The sequence below is a fragment of the Phaethon aethereus genome, assembly GCF_964289735.1.
Source record: "Phaethon aethereus genome assembly, chromosome: 2".
Lineage (NCBI taxonomy): Eukaryota > Metazoa > Chordata > Aves > Phaethontiformes > Phaethontidae > Phaethon > Phaethon aethereus.
In genome coordinates, this window is record NC_138582.1 from 92,131,447 (window position 1) to 92,156,781 (window position 25,335).

Genomic DNA, 25,335 nt, shown 5'->3' on the forward strand with positions numbered 1-25,335 from the left:
TTCTTAGCGTCCACTTAGCCAACCGAATTTCTGCTTTACTCTTTGATTACTTGGGTGTGGAGCTTGCTTTGAATTTCTCTCAGATTTTTCTCTGCCTCCCTTCCACCTCCCCTCTTCCTACCGAACCATTTGAAAACCTTTCTTTTGTTTCTGGAACATTTCACCATGATTATAACTGAAGCTATTTAATTTCTGGGTGATGCAAATAGTTATTAGCCTACACAGGACTTATCTATCACACAGATGGTATAAATGCTTGACCTCAGCAGAAGAACATTAAGAAACTGTTCAGCATTCTCTGGAGGCTTTTTCTGGATGGCTTTGTGGTATTGACTGAGTTGTATGCTGTGGGCACCAATAATTATAGCTTGCTTCCTTTTGTTTGGCTACTTCAGCCTTTCACTGGATGCTTATTGTTGTTTGGTTTGGGTTGGTTTTGGAGTAGCTTGTTGTAATGCAGAAATGAGAGCTCCCCTTTTGAGACTTATTTCAATAACATTTCCAGTATCAGTTAAAAAATGACTCGTTTTTTTTTTTTTTTATCAAGAACATAATTGTGTGAAGAGTTCTGATTATCTCATCAAAGCTTGAGGGCTATACTTAAGTCATGAAAGGAACCTTTTTATCATCTGTTTTTTAGCGATCTGCTGTTAATGGCACAGTTTTATAGACACTAGCATAAGAAGTAATACAGCAAGACATCTCTCATAGGCTTGATCTGTAGGCATGAATCGTAACTGAACCTGTTATGTCACTCAAGTGACTTTCTAAAGATTTCAACAGTTTCTGCGTTGCAGACTGCAAATTTTAAGACAGAGGCTGTTTTCTGCAAATAGGCTTTGAATACTTAATTATTCTTATCTAGTGGCAGTCCTAGCCTCAGATTAGATTAAAAAAAAAACAAACAACCAACCACCTTTGGTTGGTTTCTAAGGTGCTGTCAGCTAAGACAAAGAAAGTAGTATGGTATATTCTGTCCGATTGTATCTATTTATTTGTGTGGACATTGCTTACACGAATGGCAAATGCAGCAAGTGATGGCTTTGTAAGTGTTGTGACACCTTCCAAACGAGGCAGTTAAACAGATGAAGCCAGCTAACCAGCTGGAAAAGGAAGACCTGTCCTGCAGCTAATTCCAGGTTTGAATATAAGAACTGAATAGTGGAATGTGGAGAGAAAGTGGAAGAGTTTGTCAAGGTTGGCTGTTAAACCACCTCCACGGTGCTCTGGTGTTGGAGAAGCTATACGTTAGCCTCAGCCCACACTGAAGACAGAATGTTCTCAAGGGGGATTTAGGCCTCTATCCAGAACAGGTCTGAGTTTTCCATTGTCCCAAATAATCTGTGCATCCTAAATTGGAAGGGCATCACCACACAGGGAAACCTGCTGTAGATCATGTTGCAGACTGAGTACAACCATGTTTGGCTTAATGCCTTACTGATCACCAACCTCCGGAGGAGGGATTGGTAAGAGGGAGACTTCAGGGAGACATCTTGTTACAAGGAAGATGACAAGGATGGGAGAATGACACTGGCATGAAGTCAGCAAAATTCACAGTAACTGGGGTAAAGGTGGCAGGGGGACATCATGGCCCCTGGCTCAACTGAGGGTCTAGGCAAATTGCCCCCACACCTGCCAAGAACATATGTGCTGACTTAACATGGCAAACGAAGTTAATTTAGCAAGTGATATGGTAATCACTAACAAATGAATGTAAATTCGGGCAGGTTTTCTGTTGTTTTTGCTAATCGTGTAACAGGATAGATATGTTGTAATTCCTTTGTGTGTGAGCCAGCTTTGGAATTACCACCTAGCACTCATCTTGGTGCAAACGTGAAATAAATAAATCTTGTCTTTGTGCGCAAGACTGGCCTATTGCACACCGGGTACCTGTTGTCCCCCTGCTTGTGGGACAACAATGTCACTTATAACCATGTGCTCTTTAGACATTTCTGTGCACGTGCATGTTTGGAACGTTCATCTTGCAAATCTTAAATAGCCTTAGGCCATGGTTGCATGGCCATTTTAAAGCAACACAAACTGCTGCTGGAGCTGAGGAAGCAGCCTTGCCCGTGACCTGTCTCCGTCCCAGAAAGGAACCCATTCATGGTGTTATGACCTCCCTGTCAGCAATAGGAAGAGGGGGAGGAATTGGGCAGCATTTGATAGGTAATTTAGATCCAGCATCTGGCATGGCCTTCTGCAAAGAGTGCTGGGGCAGTGGTGTGACAAGAGAAGCAGATAGATGCCGTGGGTGTTACCTGACAGGTGAGACCACGCTTCCCGGCTGGAGACACTTGCGGATGGGCATTGGGTTATGAGGCAAAGCAGCCAGTTGGCAGTATGGGCACTATTTTACCTTGTCTGAGGGAGCACTGCAGAGGTGGCAAGGCAGAAGCCTGAACTACTGCAGGCATAAAGGAGTCCCCTCTTCGGTACCTATTAAATAGACAATGTAGATGCAATTACAATAACTTTTTCAGAATGAGAGAAGGTATCTAAGCAAGAATGATTTTCCTGTGGTCAAGTAGGTCGTTTTGAGGTCCTTACAGAGCATTGCAGGTAGCTAATCAAGAAAGGAGGATCAAGGAAAAAAAAAAACTTCTGTAAAACAAGTGTTTGACAAAGGTGAAGAGGTAATGTCTTAAAGTCCTCTTCAGTCCACTTGTTTTAGAAAATTAAGGAAGGGGGTAAGGACAGAAAAAGGGCGTATCTACTCATTTGCAAACTTTTGGTGGGTTGTATATTGCCAAGGAGTCAGTAATTACACTCTTACTGTCCTTGATCTGCGTAAAGAGGGAACAGGGACAAGTATTTCAGAAGCTGGAAAAGCTTTGTCTTTCAATTATCCTTGTTGAGAACATGGAGTGCTCAAAGGAGTTGTTTAAAAGGCAAACGCAGCTTTTACATCTTCCAAAATTGTTGTGACAGGCTTTACTGTCATCCCTGTCTTCTCTTTTTCTGAGGAAATTGGAAGTGAGCTGCCACTTTAAAAACTTTTTTCTGTCCTTCTCCCAGCTTCCCTCCATGTTAAATGGGGTGCTAGTTTGTGCCTCATGGATGATGTCTAACCTGAGTGTTTTGAGGTAAGTACTTTCCTCTTAGCTCTCCAAGCTCCTTCTGTGTAAATGAGTTCAGAGGGAAGAAAGTTTTTTTTGATGTTTTGTTGCATTTACCTTTCACACACGTAGGTACACCACTGATGCATTATTCCAGTTGTAAAGATAGCAGGATCTCCTAAGCTGTGAAGCAAGGGCCTTATGTTGGAGGTGAGTGAAAGAGAGGCTTCATCCCACTTTAAAAAGTGTCATGAGAACAGCATATGCTTCTTTTTATGCCCATTTTCCTTGTTCTTTAGCTGTGGTAGAGAGACCAGCTGTGCAACTTGGCAGAATTCTTGTGCTCAGGGGAATTCAAGGCATCTGTTTGCTTGGCATTTTGTTCAGATGTGTAAAGAAAGGGCTGTGTAGCACCCAACACACCAGCGTAGGACCAGGTGGACTCTTGACTCTGCTGTCATATCTCTAGACTGGTAAATATATTGTCTGAGAGAAAGAACGCAAATGCAGTGAAAAGTAACTTTACAGAAGAAAATGAAATGAATGTTTTAGAATGTTCTGGTCTGGTCTTCTGAAGTTTTGTCACATTCCAACAGCAATGGTAAAATCCAAAATTGTATCGCAAATTCAGAGAGAATTAAGTGCCCTCCCAATGACACAACATGAAATTTCAACTGCTAATAATCTATACAGTCCTTTAACATATAAATTTAAAATTGCTAATCTAGAAGTCAATTTATAATCTAGGCATCATACCTTTAAGTCCTTTTCCGCAGTTGCTTTAAATTCGTTAGCCATGTTTAAAAGCTAAAATTGGTATTCATAATCTTAACGTGATATTTCTTTCTGAAGAGTAGTTGGTTTCTCATAAGCCTTTTTCAAGGAAACAATTAAAAAATAAAAGTGAAGTTCAGAAAGAGTTGGCTTTATTCTAATATGAAACTCGTATTAGAAGAAAAACTGAGATCAAAGTTAATGAAAGAAAAGGCCAGTGGTTAAAGTTTAGTAGATTTTAATGTTTTTAATTTTAGGAAGCCATTAAAACCAAACATTTCATCTTATGATTTATATACCTATTTCCTGCTAAAATTAATGGAAATTAGGTAGATCTAGCTGAGGGATGGAATTTAAAAAAGAAAAATCTACAAAACCTGCATGTGTAGGATCAATGGGCTTGAAAATGCATGGATAGTTCCTGCCAGACAGCATAATTTTTCACTGCACGTGCAACAGGGAGCATGTAGGTTTCTTGTTTTCTACAGTCATATTTTTGAACCTTCTTAAGATAGTTCCCTTCCAAGTCAACTCTGGGAGAAGTATTGATAAATCATGCAAAAAATCGCATCTGTAGGCACATTTGCATGTAGGTGGCAATTGATGCCAACAGATAACATGAAGATGAAATAAATAATTGAATGCATATTTAAAGATGTTCACCTCATGTATTTTTGCATGGATGGAGGGCCTCTTTCCTACTGCAGTAAAACCATCAGAAAAAGCGTGTTGCCAACTTGCTGACTGGTTAATGTAAAATACGATGTTTCAGTTCCATTTCATCAGCTTATGTTTGGAAAAGAAGCCCAATCCTAGAACGAGGTGTATCAGCAAGACCTACCCCAGCAAATGTTGTTTTAAAGCAGCCTCTCCTGGTGCCCCTGTCACTCAAGCTACATCTGGATCCCAACTCTGTTTTCAACCCATGATTTGATAACACAAGGGAAACTTCATGGAGCTATGTAATTGCTGGTGGGGAGGTAGCTAGGACTCTGGCAAAACAAGCCTTGTGGCTTAATCGGGAATTTTCTAAAGGCTCTGAAGTATTACTACAATGCTGGCTGGCCCAAGGGACCCCTGCGCTTTAGTCCATATAGTCTGTCTCACCTACAGTAAAGCTGTCTGACTTCTTGTAGAAAGATGCTTTTCATGGAAAACCTAGATTTTTTTGATCCTGAACTTGAAATGTTTCTGCTGAAAATCCACATCTCAACTTCAAAATATTGTTGTGCCTCCCTGAAACTGTACTTTGCCTTTCGCATCTCCCTGAAGTCCTAGGGGACAGGTACTACTTGTAAATATACTTCTCATACTGCAGACAAGGAAAGATGAGGCAGGAGAGTGTTATCTTCTGAGTTGGAGTTTAGACAAACAGCCTACACATGGAGGGGAGTGGGAGCTTAAGCAAACTATGTGAGGTACTTCAGCAAAAAAAAAAGAAATGCTTTGGGGTTAAGGGAAAACTTTGATTTAAAGCAATACATGTACTTTCTCTGAAACTTTTAGTGATTTGAAAAAAAACAACTTTTCTAATTTCTAATCATCTGTAATCCTCAATTATAATGGAGAAGATAGCAAGAAAATCTAAACTGCATGTGAGAATCCATGTGTTGCTATCTTCCATTCAAAAATGCAAGCATACCTCATAAGCATTATGATACAGGTGTGCAGATACATCTTCAAGATAAAAAATAGTTACAAAAGAAACAGAACCTAAAAGCTATTATCTTGTCTGTGCGTATAAGTTGTGCAGTCAGGGTAGAAGTCTCTAAACTTTTCTCTCTGCAGTGAGAGAAAAGTTTTTCTAAAAAGAAAAAAGTATTAAGCAGTTAACATTTGACAAATCATATGGAAAGTAAAGAGAACATCTATAAAGCATCCAGAAACCAGTGAGATGTAAATGACAACAGACGTGTTTTCCATTTTTCAGTGAGAAATATGCCTCACTGAAAGAGACTGGAGAAAAATGGTAAACAAGTGAAACCTTTTTTTCAAGTCTCCTCTATTTTCCTTTTCATGAATAAGGAGTGAAACAGAACTAAATGAGTCAATGTAGTCCTTATTTTGAATTTGTGAAATACTAATCATACCCCTCAAGAGAAAGTGGCATATGTTTCTTTTGATAGCATACTATTCAATTATTTGCCTCATTAATGTCTAAGATGCAAGTCCTTTTTTAAAAACAAAAAGTAATTGCTGCAGAAGGTGCTTTTACTAAATTGCTATGCCTTGTACCTGACACTCTGTTTTTATGGTTTAATGGTAAATATGGATCTAGTGGTACTGTCGGTATATTAAAAATCTTGCAGGTTGAGAAAGGTATTCCTCTTATATAAAACTATCCAAAAGGATCTTTTACAAAATTAATGTGATTGATCAGAGCACTAAGGACTGAAAGAATTTTAAGGCTTTTAGGAGGTTTCATGACTGGTGTTTATATAACCTCTTCATTTAGTCTTCAGTATTTTTGTTGTTATATCATCACAAAAGGCCAGTCTCTTACCTAGATAGGCCCGTACATGAAGGGAGATGTTTCTGACGCCTCACTCCATTTCCAGCTACTTTGTTTCTCTGCATCTTGTTTTCGGTATGCCACCTGAAGTATGCATCTTCCCTTGCTCATTCGAGAAGATGTTGGTAAAGAAGTTGGGACTGAGGATTGCTTTTGGAGAGTCAGACAAGTAAAAGTGAGGTGATACCATGTGAAGAGTCCTGGTCCAAGTGGCCATCCTTGAGGTCAGGGGAGCTGTGCAGGTAGAATAGGAAACTGAACAGAGAGGTTCATGAACAGGGGAATATTCTTCTCTGAAGGACTGGACATTGCTGAACGTTTTCAGCTCTTGTTGAACATATTGAGAGCACAAAGCACTCAATACTTAACTTTCAGCCACAGATGGTGATGCTTTTTTTAAATAATTGTTTAGTATCACACATGAGAAACACCATCTTTCTTTTACCTAAATATAATAAGGTGGAGGCAGCTGGGGAAAGAATGGTGCTAAGAAAGCTTTTCTACAGGTGACAGCTCTGTGAAAACTGACTGGCTCTGGCCACAGTAAAAGCAAAACCAAAGCAGATTTCAGCCATCCAGTTAGCTACCACCTACGACTCGAAGTTGTTCACATTAGATCAGAAAAATATTTGGTGATTTCAAGATTGGAAGCATCCTGGGCTGCAATGATCATGCACTAGTGGAGTTCACAGTCCTGAGGGATATAGGTCAGGCAAAGAGTAAAGTCAGGACCCTGAATTTTAGGAAGGCGAACTTCCAGCTCTTCAGGGAGTTAGTCAATAAGACCACACTGGCTCAGGTTGCCTACAGCGGAAACATTCAAGGTCAGGTTGGACGGGGCTCTGAGCAACCTGATCTCATTGAAGATGTCCCTGCTTCTTGCAAGGGCATTGGACTGGATGACCTTTAGAGGTCCTTTCCAACCCAAACTATTTTATTATGTTATGAATATAAAATCTTCATGTTGAATATCTGTTGAGACACAGATAAACCTCTCCCCTTCTTAAAAACCATGTACACATGGCTCCTACCATTTCCTGCTCTGCACTATTATGCATTAATATGTTTAATCTCGAATACCATATCTGTGTGTCTCCTTGTTGCAGTGAAAGCGCAATTTTGCATTTGGTTAAAGATTATCAGAGTCTGCTGCTGCTGAAAGAGATGGCCCTGCATTCCTCCTCCTCTCCTCAGCCCTGTGTTTCAGCAGCCTTATAGTGCAGGGAGGTGAGTCAGATGCCAAACCCTGGCTGTTCTGGGTTTTTTTTGTTTGGTGTGTCATCCTGCTCCCCTCCTTTCCTCCTGAAGAGTGAGTTCTTTAGTTGTATCAGTGATCTGATCCGACTCTTTGCATGGCCACATGGTAGTGTTGACACAGAAGTTGTTACAGGAAACTTTCAGCCAAGGTTTGGGAAATGCATGGGGAGGGCAGGGGTAGAACCATCTTCTTCAGTGGCAGCCTCCTGCTAGGGCCATGCCCACTTCAGTCCTGCCAGAATAGTTTCCATGACAGGCTGTGAGAATTTGCAGTTTACCAACCTGAGTTTGCTACTCAGCTATGTATTAACAATGTCTAACAGGGTAGTCCAACCTTTTCAGCTGTAGAAAACTCTAGACAGTCTTGGTTCTTGGTTGTCCATGCATGGCCATGCACATGCCAAGACATGTGGACGTGATATACTGCAATCTCCCAGAAACAGACTGTTTGCCAGTCTGGGTGGAAAGAGGTGTGGGTCAGCATTGCTGCACGCTCCTGTTGCAGCACGAGGATAAGAAAAAGGACTGAAGGATTGCCCCCAGAGCAGCTCTTTCCCACAGCTGTCAGGGCATGTATGCCTGACCATACCTGTCAATGGGGCAGTGCAGTTATGGGTGAAGAAGGAAAAGCTGACAATGTCGGTATTGCAGTGCTGGATGTAAGACACTCTACAGACTGAGAGTGATGCTCTGCAGTGATACAGCTGCTTTCCTGGCACGTGATCCCAGAAAACAGGTCTACCAGTAATGGAGAGCCTACTGCTCTTTTAGCCCAGCCTGATAAATTCATCTGTTATTAACATGACAAGGACAATTGGCATATTTCCATCCTAAATAAAATCAGGAAGCTTAAGACCTCAACTATAAAGGTGGTTATCTTTGGAATAGGCTTGCTGCCAACTATGCAAGTAGGAGAACAGATGTTATTCTTACAGATATTACAGATCCTTTTATTGACTTTATAGATATTACAGATATTCTTAAGAAAACATTTTCAGGTATGGAAAATTAATTTGGTAAAGCAGATAGTTAAGGTAAATTTCAATAATAAACACACAAACAGTTATTGGTGCAAGAGCGGTGTCCTGGCTCCCTACCCTTTGAAATCCCGTCCCTGATGTTACAGTTTGGAAAGCGTGATTCTTTTCCTTCTTTTCCTGCTTCTTTTCCCAAATGATTCATCCCTTGCTTAGTGATAAAGCAGGGATAATCTTTAAAAACAGGTCTTCCACCATGTGCTCTTTGAGATACCAAATGAAGGAAAGATACCACCACATTCTCTGCTCTCTGAGCATGACACACTTTTTTGAGGAAAAAAAAATAAATAGGCCCCTTCCTCTAAAAAGGAGTTCAGGGGGAAAAACGTTACTAAACACAAACAGCTGAAGTGGGGAGAGATCCAAGTGGGATGATTTTTTCTGGTTAGCCTGAACAGTTCTCTAACTAGTCTGGGACTCTTTAGACGCTTGAATCTTATGCTGTATAAGGATTATCCTCTTCCCATGTACATGAAATAAGCATGAATAAGTTTATCGTTCTTTCTCTTATCTTTACTAATGCAGTTAAATAATTGATTTATGGGCACAGTTATGTTAGACTTGTGGATATTGTTATTTGTGCCTGAAAAAGAGTACTACAAAATTTGAAGTCACAGTTCCAAATCAGGATGTATATGATGTTTATATGCAGTAAAAGTGAACATTCTGCTACTATAAAACACAGGTTTTTAAAAAAGTTTGAATAGTCTCTTACATAAATTCAAAGAAATTGAAATTTAAATTCTACTTTAAATTTCCAGAAGACAGGACAGTTCCCAAATGTTACTTTTTATTGCACCCGTGGAGCTGAAATTCTGGCAGCTGTTCAGAAGCTGCTTGGGGCACCGCATGTCTGGTTTTCCAAGGACTATCAGATTTACCACTGTCTTTGTGAGCCAGCACTAACTGCATTCTCGAGTTGCTTCTTTTGCTTACATTTTGTTGTTTCAGTGAAGGAAGTGCTTGGTTGCTGAGAGCAAAGAAAATATAACTATCCAGTAAGGGCTGTGGTACCATTGTGACAGAGGAGAAAAAGTAATACTTGACTCAGTTACTTTTATTATCTTAAAAGCCAAGTGACATTAACCATATTTCTTACCTACATCATGAAAACAGAACTTAAAATTACTTCAGATGCAATTATTTGATAAAAGTCCATGTAAATCTGTTTTGTCTGTGTAAGCCCCAAGACAGTAAAGTGTGGGTTTTTTTGGTTTTTTTTTTTCCCAAAACTGTTCTTGTTTTATTGACTTTCAGAATAGCTGGTCGGTTATTCCTCTGTAAATTTTAAGCATTAGTTTAACCCAGAGGTTAAGCAAAGCCCAGGACTTAGCCTCCGTTCTTAATAAAATAACAGTTTTAGTAATAATAAGACCAGAAGAATGCCCCACGGGCCAATGTCTGTCTGTCTCAATATCCTGTGGCTGCCCCTTGTCTGCAGCCTACCCTCAGCAATGACCATAACGCGGGAAAACCCGGCAGTGATACCTACCCCAGCATAATCCTCCAGCTTCCAGCAACCTGCAGCTTGGTGAGTTCTCAAACCACAGGCCGTATCGGAGTGCCTCATCTCCCCCCTTCCCTCTACCTCACAGCTAGGACTCAGATTCAGGCCAACATACAGGTAAGCAAGTTGCTCTACCATGACACAACAACCCTTGCGGTTCAGGCAACTCTGCCTTCGCAGGTGCAGCAACCTCCCCTCCCCTGAGATTTTTGGGGTTAGTTGGTTGTGGGGTTTTTTTGAGTGCTGCTTCAAATCCATCTGCTGCTGTTTTCGGCATCAGTGCTATGTGAGACTGAAAAGTTACTTTCATAGTCAGGTAACAGATCCTATCTTCAGTTGGATCAGATGGAGATGGAGAGCTAATCTCACAGGTATGGAAGTTCTTATGTTCTTAATAATGTTTTTTCTTATTCTTCTCCCTCCACCTTCTCCTCTATCCTCATGGTATTTCTGTAGATGTTAATTCTAATTAGAGATGCAAGGAAAATACACATCTGCAGTCTCCAGCAACAGGGTGAGGAGACAGAGACTTGCGCTGAGAGCTTTGGGAATTATTTTTCAAATATCTATGCATCAGGTAAGGCCAAATTAAAAAAAAATTCTCATAATTTGTGATTACTACGTCTTAAATGTTACTGAGAACACACCCTCTTTGCCCGTTCTCTCAAGAAGATCTCACAGGGCCTCAATAGCATGCTGTGGAGCTACTATAGCAGGGTTCTTGGGGACCACCACTACATGCAAGAGAGGAGAAAGTGTAGGACACTGAGCGTGAAGATCCCCTTTCCCCAACCTCTGCCTCTGTGCATTGTCACTCTTTGCAGCTCTCTCGGTCTCTTTTCATCACTGCTGTATATCTTCTCCCTCTTCAAAACTTACCTAGAAATAAAATCTCCTTTCTTATCAGGCAAAAGCTGAGAAGAGTATTTGTTCAGCTTTCTGCCTCAGCCAAAAAGGCTGAAAACTGCTGATGGTGTGGATTCCTAAAATAGTTGAGCAGAATGTTGAGGGAGACTAGCCAGGCCATGGAAATCTTTTCCCATCTTCCAGCTGTGTCTGTCTTCCTAATTCCCCTGTAAATATGAACAAAGGCATTTTCAGGACCATGCTGAGGAAGAAAGAACATCCACCTTCTGTGCTCTCCACTTCTTCCTTTGAAAGCACAGTGGTCGCTGTGGCAGCCAGCTCTCTGGAGCAGCATGAAGATTTAGGGATAAAGTCTCCCTTTCTTGAAGGGAGACCTGGTCTGTCACTGCTGCTGGAAGGTGGAGTTGAGGAGTAGTACGCTGCTGTGTCCTGGGAATGGCTGCAAAGCCATTCCTCATCTCATCTGCTGGCAGATGGCCGCTAGGCAAGTGGCGAGTCTCTCACGAGCCAGGCTTGCGCTGTGGCACTTCTTACGCCAGAAGCAAGAAGTACAGCATAGTTACGAATGTCGCAAAAACGTTCATGTGCTAAGGCCCTATGTTCTTAACCACGTTTTTCCCTTTCCTCACTGTTTTGTTATATCCCCACTCCTGTTTGATTGCCCCTGACGTGGATACACAGGGAGACACTCAGCAGAATATTCATAGTCACTAATCAGTCTGAGCAGCCAGGCTGGTCAGAAAAAGCTTAACATTGATTTGCATGTTCTCCTCATTTCTGCATAGACTTATTACCTGCTAAAAACGCTGAAATTGATGCATGAAATATTGACTCATGGATTGGACTAGATTTGTATGAAAATCTGTTTTTTATCAACTGTGTGGGTATATATTTTGTGGCAATTCTGTATTTCCAGTAATGTTCATAATGCTCTGAAAATTTGTTTTTTTATTATAGAAAACATTTGGTGGGAAGATATGTACTACTCTAGGACCAGTTAACAAATCAGAAGAATTATTTATGCTGTCTCATTTAGGGGTCTCTGCATGGTCAGTAAAAAAAAAAAAAAACAGGCTCCTAAATTGGGTACTCTAAGTATCTAAATACTCCTTATTTTGATAGTGAAGTTTGATATGTACCTATAAATGCGGGAGGAAAATGCCCCCCTTACTCCCTCATTAATGATAACTTTATTTGAAATGGTACTGCTTTTGCAGGACTGGCTTGGGTTTTGCATTGTTTCATTTCCCCCCTCTTCATTAAAGCATTGTTTATGACATGCTTGGCTGACTTCCCATGTCTATTTTTTTCCTCTATAGCTTCAACTGACTTGTTAAGGTAAGGTGTTAAATAGAGCACAGTCCTTAACTCATTACAGTCCAGGAAGTAGCAGAAAGATGTAAAACCATTTGGTTTTGTTCAGATATTCAAGGACATATGGAGTTCTAGCTCTAAAGAAAGTAGGATGCTTCTGAACATCTACCAAAAGGAATAGTTTCAGCAAATACTTATGTGTCATCCTGATGTAGATATTAAATTTAGTTGATTGATTTAATTACTTTTTTTTAATGGTGCCTAATGCCTTACAGCCTCCATTGTGTCCTTTTCTCAGGGATGTCTGTCTTTCCCAACGTTACCATGAAACGTGCTCTTTCTTGTAGTCCCGTTTTGATTTTCATATCCATAATTTCTTAATAATCAATAATTTCCACAATTACTTCACAAAAGATAATAGTCTTTGAGAAAACTATTTATTACACAGAATCTAGTTTATATGCCTATCATTTCAGGACATCCTCACTACTTCAGCCAACTTTCTAGTGGCCTCGACATTATCGGTCTAGGTAGGGAGTGGCTCACAGCTACAGCGAACGCTACCGTGTACGTACTGTGAATGCCAGTCTTTTGTAGCAAGTGAAATTACAGCAGTTCCCCCTGTATTACTCCTTCTGGCGCAGGTAAAGGCGTGGTCATGCGCTTGGTTCTCCACAGTGGTGGACGGCCACCTAAAGCATGCCTTCCCCAAGGCAAGGGGCATGACCAAAGCGCCGAGGACAGCCCCGGTCCCTGCCAGCACGGGGCAGCCAGCTGTAGCCGAGAGCCTGAGTCGAGAGCAGCGGCTTCTCAAAGCACTCCCGTTCGCTTCCCGCAGGGCGTCAGCTCAGGCCGTCAGTGACCGTCGGCAGAACTTTTGTAGACAATTCCGATAAAATATTCATCTCTCACATTTCGCTTCATAGCAACTAATCTTACATGTTTGACCTGGGTGCGCTAACCGGAAGAATTATTGTATTCCTTTGCAAATACATCGAATTAAAATCTGCTGTTGATGCAGATCAAAACTTCTCATATCTCTGTGCTCTGCCCTGTGAAACTGTAGGTGCAGGACTAACGCATGGATAATGAATATTTTAGGATGTTTGACCAGGACTGGATATCAGCATGTAAGATTGTATTGACTGAGAAGCATTTATAGACCCCTATAAGAGGGAACACAGCAGGTTCAGCAGAGGGTGAACTGACCTCCTGTCATAGCTTTGCCCAAAGAATCTCCCAAGAAATCTAAATTACAGTGTGTATGTCACTGGTTCTGCTAAACTTGTGTACCCTGTAAAGCCCTCGCATACATATGGCTACGCACGTGTGCGTGTATAGATATACATACAACACCTCCCCCTCAGAGGAAAAAAAAAAAAAATTGTCTTTGTAATATTAGTTGCTGGATTATCAGAATAGTATTTTCAGTATAAGGCTTGTTAGATATTTGCCATAAATTAAATTTCTTTTTTTTTTAACTTCCATGAAATAATAATGGATAAAAGGCAGGCTATTGTCAAAGATAGTCTGATTGGTTTCAGGACTGAAAATACAGCTTTTCAGAAGTGGAGAATGAGTAAGAATAGAGCAGAAGTGGCCTTGAGAGCATTAGCAAATATGTTCTACTTGCAGGAAATGAATAGTGCTAAGAGGACAAATACAAAGGAGTTTTATATACGAAAAGAAATCACAGGGTTAATGAGAAGTACTTCCACAGTTGCTAAGGGAAACAGAGGAAAGAACTGATGGTTGCAGGCTTAGCTGAGGTACCAACAGGATATTCTGTCCCTCCTGGAATTATCTCTTAGGTTCTTGTGCATGTCACTCAAAAGTGTTTTGTGATATATTGGAGGGGAAGACAATGTATACCTACTTGCCTGTGAGGAAAGTTTTTGGGTTGGTTTGTTTGTTTGTTTTAATTGTTTTTGGAGATGCTGGAATAAGGTTTGATATTCATGGAAGGAGCCAGTGGTTTTCAGGTTTTAATAAACAATGCTCCTACCTCTTTTTTCACAATGAGAATATCCTTTTACCTCTTCAGTATGTGTACAAAAAGTGGAACAAATTAGAGTAGAGAAATCTGGATAATTATAGTATACATGATTCCCTTTGGAAAGAGTAGGTGGAAAAAGAAGTATGCAGAGTGTGTGTATGTGTGTATGATTTTTATCTTCTTTAAGACTGTGGGTGTGGTTATTTTTAACTAGCAATGTTACCTTGTCTGATACCCTTTGAAAAGGGTTTATGAGGCTTCTCATCTATAGTCTATTTCATGATTAATATCAGATAGGGACTGTAGACTCAGTCTACTAATTTTATTGTCACATGTTTTGGACGTGTAAGTAGCCTTCCTTCCGAGTTTAACTACTTTTATTTGGGTAGGGAACTTTTTTGCAGCGCCTCTTAGTCTCCTCTTACAGGCTACAGTGTAATTTGCAGGGGGGAAAAAAGGGCTGGTGTCATAAACCGCGTGAGCCACCATTTTTCATTCCTGATGTTTGCAATTACATTAAACATGCATTTGGCTTCACTGGTGATGGCATAGCCATTGTTTATAATTAATTTGAGCATCATTCTGACAATCTGGCATGCAAATACAGTTTATTCCTTATTAGCTTAATTTCTATGCTTTTTGTTCCAGACAAACTTGGCCATGTGGTAACAAATTGCAAATAGAAGGCTAAAAAGCCATCCAGAATTCTGCCTAAAGTTTCAGAGGTTCTTTTTTTTTCTGGCTTGCTTTAAAACTCAGCTTCTGATTTTTGTCCGCCAAAGAAAATTCCTATTGCTGCTTGTTACCTAATGGCTGAGGTTATCCTGGTCTGCTTTTCAGTTCAGGTGGTGGTGTGATATGTTAATCTGGGCTGGTTAGATTATAATTATTTTCTTTGGCAATCTAAGCTGAATTTATAGGACTATTGTGTTACAGACTTTAGTTTAACTAGAAAATACCAGTGCTTGTGTCATGTCTAGTAAGTCTGTATTGATTAAATTTATTATATCAGGTTGGCTGTAGCCATGTATATTTAAAAAATTGAAAGGCAGAAATTTTATAGGAAAGTTCAACTAAAGGAAAAGCAGAAAACTTTCCTTGGGCTCTAGTACTAGGCAATAGTGCATAACCATACCTTATGAGCACCTCTCATAAATCTGCTTTCAGGTAAAAATCTGTATGGTTTTGTAATCTAATAGACCAGTGTAAACTAAGTAAATCTGACTTCAATTACATCAAATAGCGCAGTATTTTTGCATGTTATGTAATTCAGTTTTGCCAAACACAGTCCGTTGTCCTCTGCGTTACGGGTGACAGAAAACAGCCTGCAAGCATTTCACCAAGTCCATGTAAATACTTTTTACTGATTAGGAGTTTTGTCTATCTTCAGACTTGTTTGGAGTTGTATGGTGAAGCGGGCTGGTACTGCATGATAATGCCTGTGTACCAAATGGACCTTATCAGGCAGTATTGTTTTCCTGACTGTCTGTCTTACAGGTCAATTTTGTTTAAGGAATTTATAACTCCCTTTACAACATGTCAGGTAGCTGTCAAACCCCCTTGCTCCATGGAGCATAAATTGACAGGACTGTAATTTTAAATTTAAGGACTTAAATCAGTCCTTGATGTTTTGGGGTTATTGCAGTTGTCCAACATCACTGCAGACCCCATGGAGAATGTCTCAAATGTGATGGTGTGGCACAAAGACTGTGCTACAGAGTCCAGTTTTAATCTTCAGCAAAAATAACTTGAGGTATGACTCTGAAATCATAGAATGACAGAATTGTTTAGGTTGGAAGGGACCTTTTAAGGACATCTAGCCCAAGCTCCCTGCAATGAGCAGGGACGTCTTCAATGAGATCAAGTTGCTCAGAGCCCTGTCCAGCCTGACCTGGAATGTTTCCAGGGATGGGGCATCTACCACCTCTCTGGACAACTTGTGCCAGGGCTTCAGCACTCTCACTGTGAAGAAATTCTTCCTTATATCTAGTCTGAATCTACCCTCTTTCAGTTTAAAACCATTACCTGTTGTCCCATTGCAACAGGCCCTGCTAAAAAGTCTGTCCCCATCTTTCTTATAAGCCCCTTTAAGTACTGGAAGGCTGCAGTATGGTCAGCCCTGGAAACGCTGGAACGTTTCAGTCCAGGAAGCTATAATTCACAGTTCACATGTAAATTATGTAAATTTTATAGCAAAAAACTGAATCTGAACTACAATTTTTAGAAGCAGTAAGTACAATCACAGGCTGTATGGTGACCCCTTAACATGTCTGTCTGTCAGAAATGTAGCATCTTTCTCCTCTGCAGAAAGGCAAATATTAGTGCTCTCTGGACTTGCTAATTCGAAACACCCATTTGATTATGTTTCTCCTGTATCATGAAATACTCTTAAAATAACATGTTACTTTTTTAAAACCAAACAAGTGTATGTATTTAGGTTTACATATGAAATGGCTCCTGTGTTCACCATCATGAAGCAGATTCTTCTGAAGAAAATGCATGAAATTATTGGATAGAGGGAATTTTAAGCAGATGGCATATTTTCTGAAGGTAAGTAGAGGAAGGTAATTAAGCCTGTTTACAGGTTCTGTCACCCTGTGAAGTTTTCTGGCCTCACTGGATTGAGAGAGACTTTACACTTAGATCAGGCTCTAGAGGAGGATGAGTTTTCAAGAGGCTAAAAGAGCTTGCAGTAAGATAGGCTGTAACTTGTACTTTCATTTTTAACCTAGAAGCAAACAGCAGTAGAACTGTTTTGAAGGTAGGTAGCTTTGGTCATATTTTTTAAGAATACTCTTTACAATTTCAACACATAAATTGTGACTGTTGAAAAATACTGTAAAAATGTGGTAAAAATACTTTCTCAGCCTAAAAAATCCCAGATAGAAACATCTCCAGACTTAGAGATACTAGAATTACATTTTTCTTCAGTTAGATAACAGATAGCAACCTCAGTAAAACAAAATAATAATTTTTTAAAAGACATTAATGGCAGTGACAATGACTTGTCTGCAACTAATTCTCCCTCCTCGATGCTTTGGTGCTCTGCTAGAGCATAGGACTTGATGGGTAAAGGAAGAGGAAAAGGGTCCAACAGGCCTAGGAAGTACAACTTTATAAACAATTAGGGGAAAAAACCCAGCTTTCCTTCCCATGTGCCAGAATAAGTTTTCTAGTATTATCAAAACTGAGGAAGTACAGAATGGGCTAAAGAGTGGAGACAAGATCAGAATTATCAGGTATGCATGATTTGGGAGTCTTCCAACAAACTTGGACTTGTTTTTCTAAGCTGTTGCAAATATTTGGAAGTACATTGAATTAAAAGATTTGAGAGGGGTTCTATCAGATCCCAGGGTTAGTGGTTACTGTAAGTATTGTCTCTTTGTATAGATCAGAAGAGCAGACTACTCACTTCCCTCACCTGTTCATTAAAATGCCTATGGAAGTTGCCATTCTTCCAACAGTAAAGCTTGCTTGCCAAACTAATGCCTGGCAAATAGAATATACCATAGTGGAATTTAAATCATCCTTTGTACTACTAGGTACCTTAGTACAGTATGTGGAGTTCAGTGTGTCTGGAAGTTTTATTTGCAGAAGTAAGCATGCAGTAGGGAAAGGCATAAGTTTATAGCATGTTAGCTACTGCTCTTTCCTTATGCAAATAGTTCTTCAAATAATCAGCATGGGGTAGCTTTCACAATGCAGCAACCAACCTCTCATGCAGATGCTTGGAGTCCACACAGGGAATGTCTCATTATTTTATAACCTAGCTGAGTGCTCTCTAATTATCTCATATAGACAAGCCACAGGATATTGTTGCAGTGGTTGCATTAATTATCTGTAGGAGTTTCTAGTCTTTAACCTTGATATTATATAGCAAATACACTCAACTTGCCTATGAAATACAATTATGAGAAGTTAAGAGGGTTGCTTACTTGATGGTTAGGTTTAGCAAGGTCTATGTTGTCATTCTTAGCCACAGGAGCAACAGGAAACATAATGCCTTAGAGCCTGAAAGGCCTTAAACGCCTAAAAAACACATTTGGGAGAATGATCACTTTTAACATAACATGATGCTTGCTGACATGTTTGATTGGATGTTAATTTTCATGGGTTGAAGCTAGAAAGATCCTCTTACTGCTTCATTAAGTTTTATTTTTCTTCAGTTGATGGAGGTGTGGCTTTGACCAAGGAGAAATTTTTAGTCCTGCTTATTTTCTTTTAAACTCCAGTTAGAAAGAAAAAAATGAATTTTCTTAAAAATTTATTTCCACATATATCGTTACAAAGTGACTATAGTATTGGTTTTTTTAGCTATATTACTAGGATCTTCTACAACATTGAAATCAAATGAGCACAAGCTATCTGTTCCAGCCAGACACAATATGATACAGCTTTTGTCACAGGGGACAAGACAATTCACTGTGGCTGACATGTTGATGTCTTCAAACTTTGTTTAATGTGGAAAGCAAAGTAGGAAAGAACTCTGAAAATACAGGTTTATTCCAGAAATTTAACAAATTTCTTTCACTGGAGAGGCTGCATCGATGGGCCAAGGCTAACTGTATGAAGTTCAACAAGGCCAAGTGCCAGGTCCTGCTCTTGGGTCACAACAACCCCAGGCAATGCTACGGGCTTGGGGAGGAGTGGCTGGAGAGCTGCCTGGCAGAAAAGGACCTGGGGGTGCTGGTTGACAGCTGGCTGAATATGAGCCGGCAGTGTGCCCAGGTGGCCAAGAAGGCCAACAGCGTCCTGGCCTGGATCAGAAATAGTGTGGTCAGCAGGAGCAGGGAAGTGATTGTGCCCCTGTACTCGGCACTGGTGAGGCCAAACCTCGAATCCTGCGTTCAGTTCTGGGCCCCTCACTATGAGAAGGAGATTGAGGTGCTGGAGCGTGTCCAGAGAAGGGCAACGAAGCTGGTGAGGGGTCTGGAGCACAAGTCTTACGAGGAGCAGCTGAGGGAACTGCGGTGTTCAGTCTGGAGAAGAGGAGGCTGAGGGGAGACCTTATCGCTCTCTACAACTACCTGAAAGGGGGTTGTGGTGAGGTGGGTGTTGGTCTCTTCTCCTAAGTAACTACTGATAGAACAAGAGGAAATGGCCTCAGTTGCACCAGGGGAGGTTTAGATTGGATATCGAGAAAAATTTCTTCACTGAAAGGGTTGTCAAGCACTGGAACAGGCTGCCCAGGGAGGTGGTTGAGTCACCATCCCTGGAGGTATCTAAGAGATGGGTAGATGTGCTGCTTAGGGACATGCTTTAGTGGTGGACTTGGCAGTGCTAGGATAATGGTTGAACTCTGATTTTAAAAGTCCTTTCCAACCTCAGTGATTCTATGATTCTAAGTGTTATAAGGAAAACTATGGCAACGGAGAGTGTTAGTGCAAATAGCAGGTAGACATTTAGCAAGAATTAAAATGATCTTTTGTCCATAATCAAAATCAAGTTTTCAGGGGGTTAAGAGAAAATAGTAACTTATCACCCATTGGTGTTTTTGTTGTAGTTTGCTTCTGCATCGATGTTTTACTGAAATGTTGGGATGCATTTCCTCATTATAAAAGCCAACATGTCACCCAAAAGGCTTTTTAGGCATTGCTTTTGTCCTTTCCGTACTAGAAGCTGCTGAGTACCTTTACAAGGAACTGAGTTCAAGAGAAAACTTTGAGCTTGTATTTGATGATGGGGTAAGTATGGATGAATGGAATATTGTTTTGATCTCTGTTCTCTACACATTATTCTCTACTTCTCACATACTCAGTGTTCTTTGCTAATGTAGCATTATTCTTTAGTTTTGTTATTTCTTCTTTGTTTAATTGAAACAGACATTTTCCAGATAAGGATCATAGTGTACTATTGAGAGTCCTTATGGTAAGATATATTTGTTGAAGAAACAAAACATTTTTCACCCTTCTTCCTCTTATTCAGCAAACACTGTTGGTATTGCAACTAAGGATAGCAAATCACATTAGAATTACTTTTAGTGCTCAGCTGGGAGAAGATAATTGACTGGGGACAGGTAAGGTGTTGATCCTGCAAAATGTTGACTAAAACCTATCATAGTATTCTATCAAAGAAGTAAAAAATATTTTTTTTGTGTTTTACTTACCTGAAAAGGTTTCAGTGGGAGAGCAGGAAGGTGCAAGGAATATTATATTGATCAGATTTATTATTTTCATAATGTCAAGGTAGCTTGAAAAGGTAAAATAAATTCCTTTTGCATTTTGAATTTATTTCACTACTTATACAGCAGTAGTATATGGCTAAACTATAAAAATTGGGATTGCTGAAACAGAACACTTCCCTTAACCTTAGTAATTTTTTTTGTATTTTTATTTTAGATGAAACTTAGAAACATGGCCTTGGTTTTTGTTGCTGTTCTGAATAATTTGTTTTTAAAATGATAGCATTTTAAAATGACAGCATTGCAGGTGTAATGGAGATTCAGACTGCTTTCTGTGTGGCATTGTGCTCTCATGTCCACCTAATGGTAGAAGAGCTCAACAGTTTAATGTTAAATATGTGCTTTAATGTTCTGCTTTATAAGGACCAGAGTACTTAGCATTTTCCAGCGAAAAGTTCTAATAGATGTGGATTTCTGTAGAAAGCAAGCATGATGAGGAGGGTAACAAGTAGTATTGACTTGCAGTAATTATCAGCCTTGGTCAGAACAATTGTTTGTAAGATACGGGGTAGAATTCCTGAAAAATGCAACTTGGAGTACAAGTCATGCAGGTACTGCTTAATACATGTCAAGTCCTCTGACTTCAAACCAAAGAACAGGAGAGGTTTCTGTTGTGATTTGGGGTTTCCAAAGCAGAGAAATAAACTTACTTTGTTTTTGAAGCCTGAATTTACCAATGTGTGCTTCTGGTACATCCAACCAAGTGGACCAGAATGGGATAAATTACTTCATCAGTTAATGTTTCCAACATTATTCAGTCAATCTGGAGGTTACTAATGCACTGAGCAGTAATTCTCAATAGTCTAATCATTTTTGTTTGCTTGAGTGTAACCAGGATTCAAACACCAACGTTCAACTGATGTGCAAAGAACAACAGTGTCAGAAATAGAACTGGACAAATCCAAAGATAAATTAAATAAAACCTCACACATGTATAGTTCAAACAAAATAATAAATTATTTTTGGAATTGTTTGCAATAGTGGAGAGTTTTGAATTAATATCGCAGGAGTAACGCAATTCTGAATGTATGTTATACCAACATTAACAAAATTGTGATGTGGTGATACAACTACAGACCTCTCTGATTTTTGTCCTGTGTTGCAGGCTGAATGACCCAGCCCTGCTGAGTCTCTACCCCCATGCTTATTGCCAAGGTGGTCATAACGATGCCTGAATGAGCCCCCCAAATGGGCTGCAAGTGAGGGACTAAAGGCAATTTGTGATCACTTTCTGTGGTGTTTTGGTGGAGCCAGGAGGAGAGTGGAAGGAAGTACATAGCTTCTGCATTCGTGGCATCGGCAGGGAGCTGCAAGACCTGGCAGAGAAGTCCGGGAGGAAGGATTGTACCGGAGTAGGAGATCCCTTATGGCAGTGAGGTAGGATAGCATCCCTACGTCTGTAGAGCCTCCCTTCTTTGTTTAGCCATTCTGAAAACTTCTTGGGGTTTAGGTAAGGAAACAAACACTAATCTGACTAGTCGTAGAGCTGCAATATTGAAGTATGACTACTGAAAGCATTAGTCACACCAAATATTCTTCAGATAATCCCCAGAATGAAACACTTGCATTAATCCTTTATCAAACAATTTCAAACTCAGGGGCTCACTGTCTTTCCTTGCTCTGAATTTATTTTTTTTTTCCTCCCATTTCTTCAGACCGAATCCTTTCTGGTTTCAGTGAAGGCCATATAACACTTGAAGTTATGCAGTCAAAACAATGCATCGTTCTCCTCCTCCTGACAAATTCTTTCTTCAGTTAGACAAACCCCTGTTGAAATGTTTTGATCAGGGCTGAACAGCATGCTAGCTTATATTGCAAAGCTAGGTGTAAAGCAGAGGGAGAAAGAAGCTTTGCTTTTTTTTTTTTTTTTAGAAAAGCTGTTAACCACTCTCATTCCCATCTTGTATGCTAATTGCTCCCAAGATCAAAGCACAGATGTTAGAAGAAGGAATAACAATGGTCAGCTACCAGCAACAAGGTGACAAAGCCATTTTTTTCAGAATGGTTTTCTCCAACCCAGCTGCCAGAAAACCAGATGTTCACTTCCTCCTTGAAGAAATTGAGAGACTTGGCAAAGATTTGTGATAATTAATCTCTCAACTTTATGAGGTAGCTAAATACAGCAGAAGCTTCCTACTTTGTATTAGCTGATCATGGTATTAATCATTCTAAGGCTGGAAATATGCTGTCATCATTGGTATGCACTAGAAAAACACAGAGGTTTTTTCAGCACGCAGCTTATAAATGATTTTTTTTTTTTTTTACTGCTTCACAAAGTCTGAAATTCATTGTATGATGCCTCCTCAACTGGGGTGGGGGTGTCACTATTTTGGGGGTTGTCAGGACAAACTTTAATTCCTGTGTATTGGTGTGAATCCTACCTTCTCTTTGGGGCTGATATTTACTTTGTTTGATTTGGGCCCAGTAGCAGAAACTGAGTGCTATAAAAACAGCATTCCCTCTTTCATCAGCAAAGTGAGTAGAATAGAAAGTCATAGATTGAGAGACCTTTACTTGCATCTTTTCTTCCTTACAGTCAAGCTGGAATTTTGAAGCTGTGTTTGGCCATCTCGTTGTTTTAAGGTGCTCTTGGTTGCTTTCTGTTGCATTGCATCATGTCCTTGTAGAAAATGTTGCATCACTTAGTTTGAGTATTTCACTTGAGTTCTGCTATGTTTTGTGATATACTCAGTGTGTGGTTTGCTTTCATCTGCATTTTATGTTTGTGACACTGTCTGAGTCTTGTAACTTGTGTGTCTGTGTTCCAGCATAAGGAGGTTTAAGACTTCCCTCCATGGTTATTCAAATGATAATTTTTTTCCCAGTGGGTCCCTGCTCTATCTACTACGTGGATGAGCAAAGGTATATCAGTTTAAAGATACTAAGGGGTGGAGAGGGACTCACTGCACAGGGATTAGAGCAATTACTTTTCTCTTTGTGTAGCATGAGAAATGCCTCAGAGCTTCATGTTGCATTTCATGTCTGCTGGGGTATTTCCTTTCAAGAAAGATGTGGGCAACCTGGAGGCAAATCAGTGAAGGCCTGAGAATAGTTAGAAATCTTGAACATACGATTTACCAGGAAACACTGAAATAATCTTAGTTCTTTAGGAAAAAGAAAACTGGAAAGAGGTGCCATGATGATCTTGAAATAACTAAAAAGCTGCTGAAAAAAATGTGGAATATATTCCCTTCATATTCATAGTGGATAGGAAAAAAAAAACAATAGGCTTATACTTCAGTCAAGGAGGTTTTGGGTTTAATATTGAGAAACAGCTTCCTGATGATAGGGACAACTAAGTACTAGAACAGGTTAGTTTATAAAGAAGCAGAATCATCATTTGCTATTTGAGGTTTTTAAAATTAGACTAGCTAATATTTTCCAGCAGTTATGTAGCTATATTTGGTCTTGCCCAGGGGCAAGCAAGTGCTTTAGATGTCATGTTGAGGTTCCTCTAGCCTTATGTTGCATATGCACTTACTAGTATCAAGAAAGGAGGAGTGACCAGGTTGCTGGGATTGGAGGGAAGCTTTCCTGACTGGACCATTGTCACCAGCGAAGGCCTGGACTTCTGGTTGTGTCATATCTTGCACACAAGTCAGACCTAGAAGTAACTGGGAAACAATATGTAAAAATGAAATTGCCTCCACCTGCTGTACATAAAGTGGTATGTGATTAGATCAGTTCAGTTCAATTACTGGAAGAATTGCTATAAAATGTATTATAGAAGGATATCTTGCAGTTTTCCAGTTGCAGACTACTTGACCTAAAATGGGTGTTCTCCTTTCTAATTTTTATTAAGTTGTGACACTGGAAGCAAATTGAATCCAATTTATTGTACAAGGCAATAAGATAGAATTATCTAATTCATAAAGGTTTTTTATTTTCCTCCTATTTAAGTATTTTCCCATTGTAATGGTTTGATGGTTGTAAGGTTTGTAGAACACCTACATCATTTTGCATTACACTAAATTACTCTCTTTTCCCTGAGCCTTGAGTATTTCATGTACACACAGACAAAAGGAAATCTTAATAAATGATGAACCACATCAGAAAAATCACATCTGTATCTGAAATATTTGTATATCTGTTTCACACTTTAGTTCATTAAACAAAACACATAAAAGCAATGGACTGCAATGACAAGGGTTTTTTTGTGATATGTGCTATCTGCTGCAAGTTTGCCACGGCAAAAAAATATAAAACGTACTGTCCTCATGAATGTCAAAAGAGACTACTGCAGCAAGTGGTGACGATTAGCTCCTCCATTTCCCTGCACCATTGAAAAAGAAGGGATGAAGCCTCTTCTGAGAAATTCAGAATTGGTAGCAGCTGGAAGACCTGCTGTGACTCCCCTTTCAGCTCAAAGACCATTACCAGGAATCATAGAATCATTTAGGTTGGAAAACACCTTTAAGATCAAGACCAAGTGATAGAATCATAGATGGCTTGAATTATTCCCTTCTCTTAACAGGAGGAAGCTTTCAGTTCCAACTCTGTTCCTGTCATTTTTTCACTGTCTGCTGGTAGGGACATCCAAATATGTTCTTGTGCCTGATACCTCAGAAATGAGGCAATTCCAAAGATTGTTATGGTTCAATTTGCTAAACATTATGTACACAAATTTTCAAAGGAGCCTTATGCACTACACATGTTCATGAACTGCCAGACAGCTATTGGCAGATAAGTCTCTGCTTCCGCTTCCCCCACTTGAGAAATCGGTGTATGCTGTTCTGCTTCAGGATCAAAAAGCTGAAGAAGCAAAGACATGATGGTGTGTTAAAAAGATGACTTTAATCAAGTGTCAAATGAATATCCAAGGAAGAGAAAT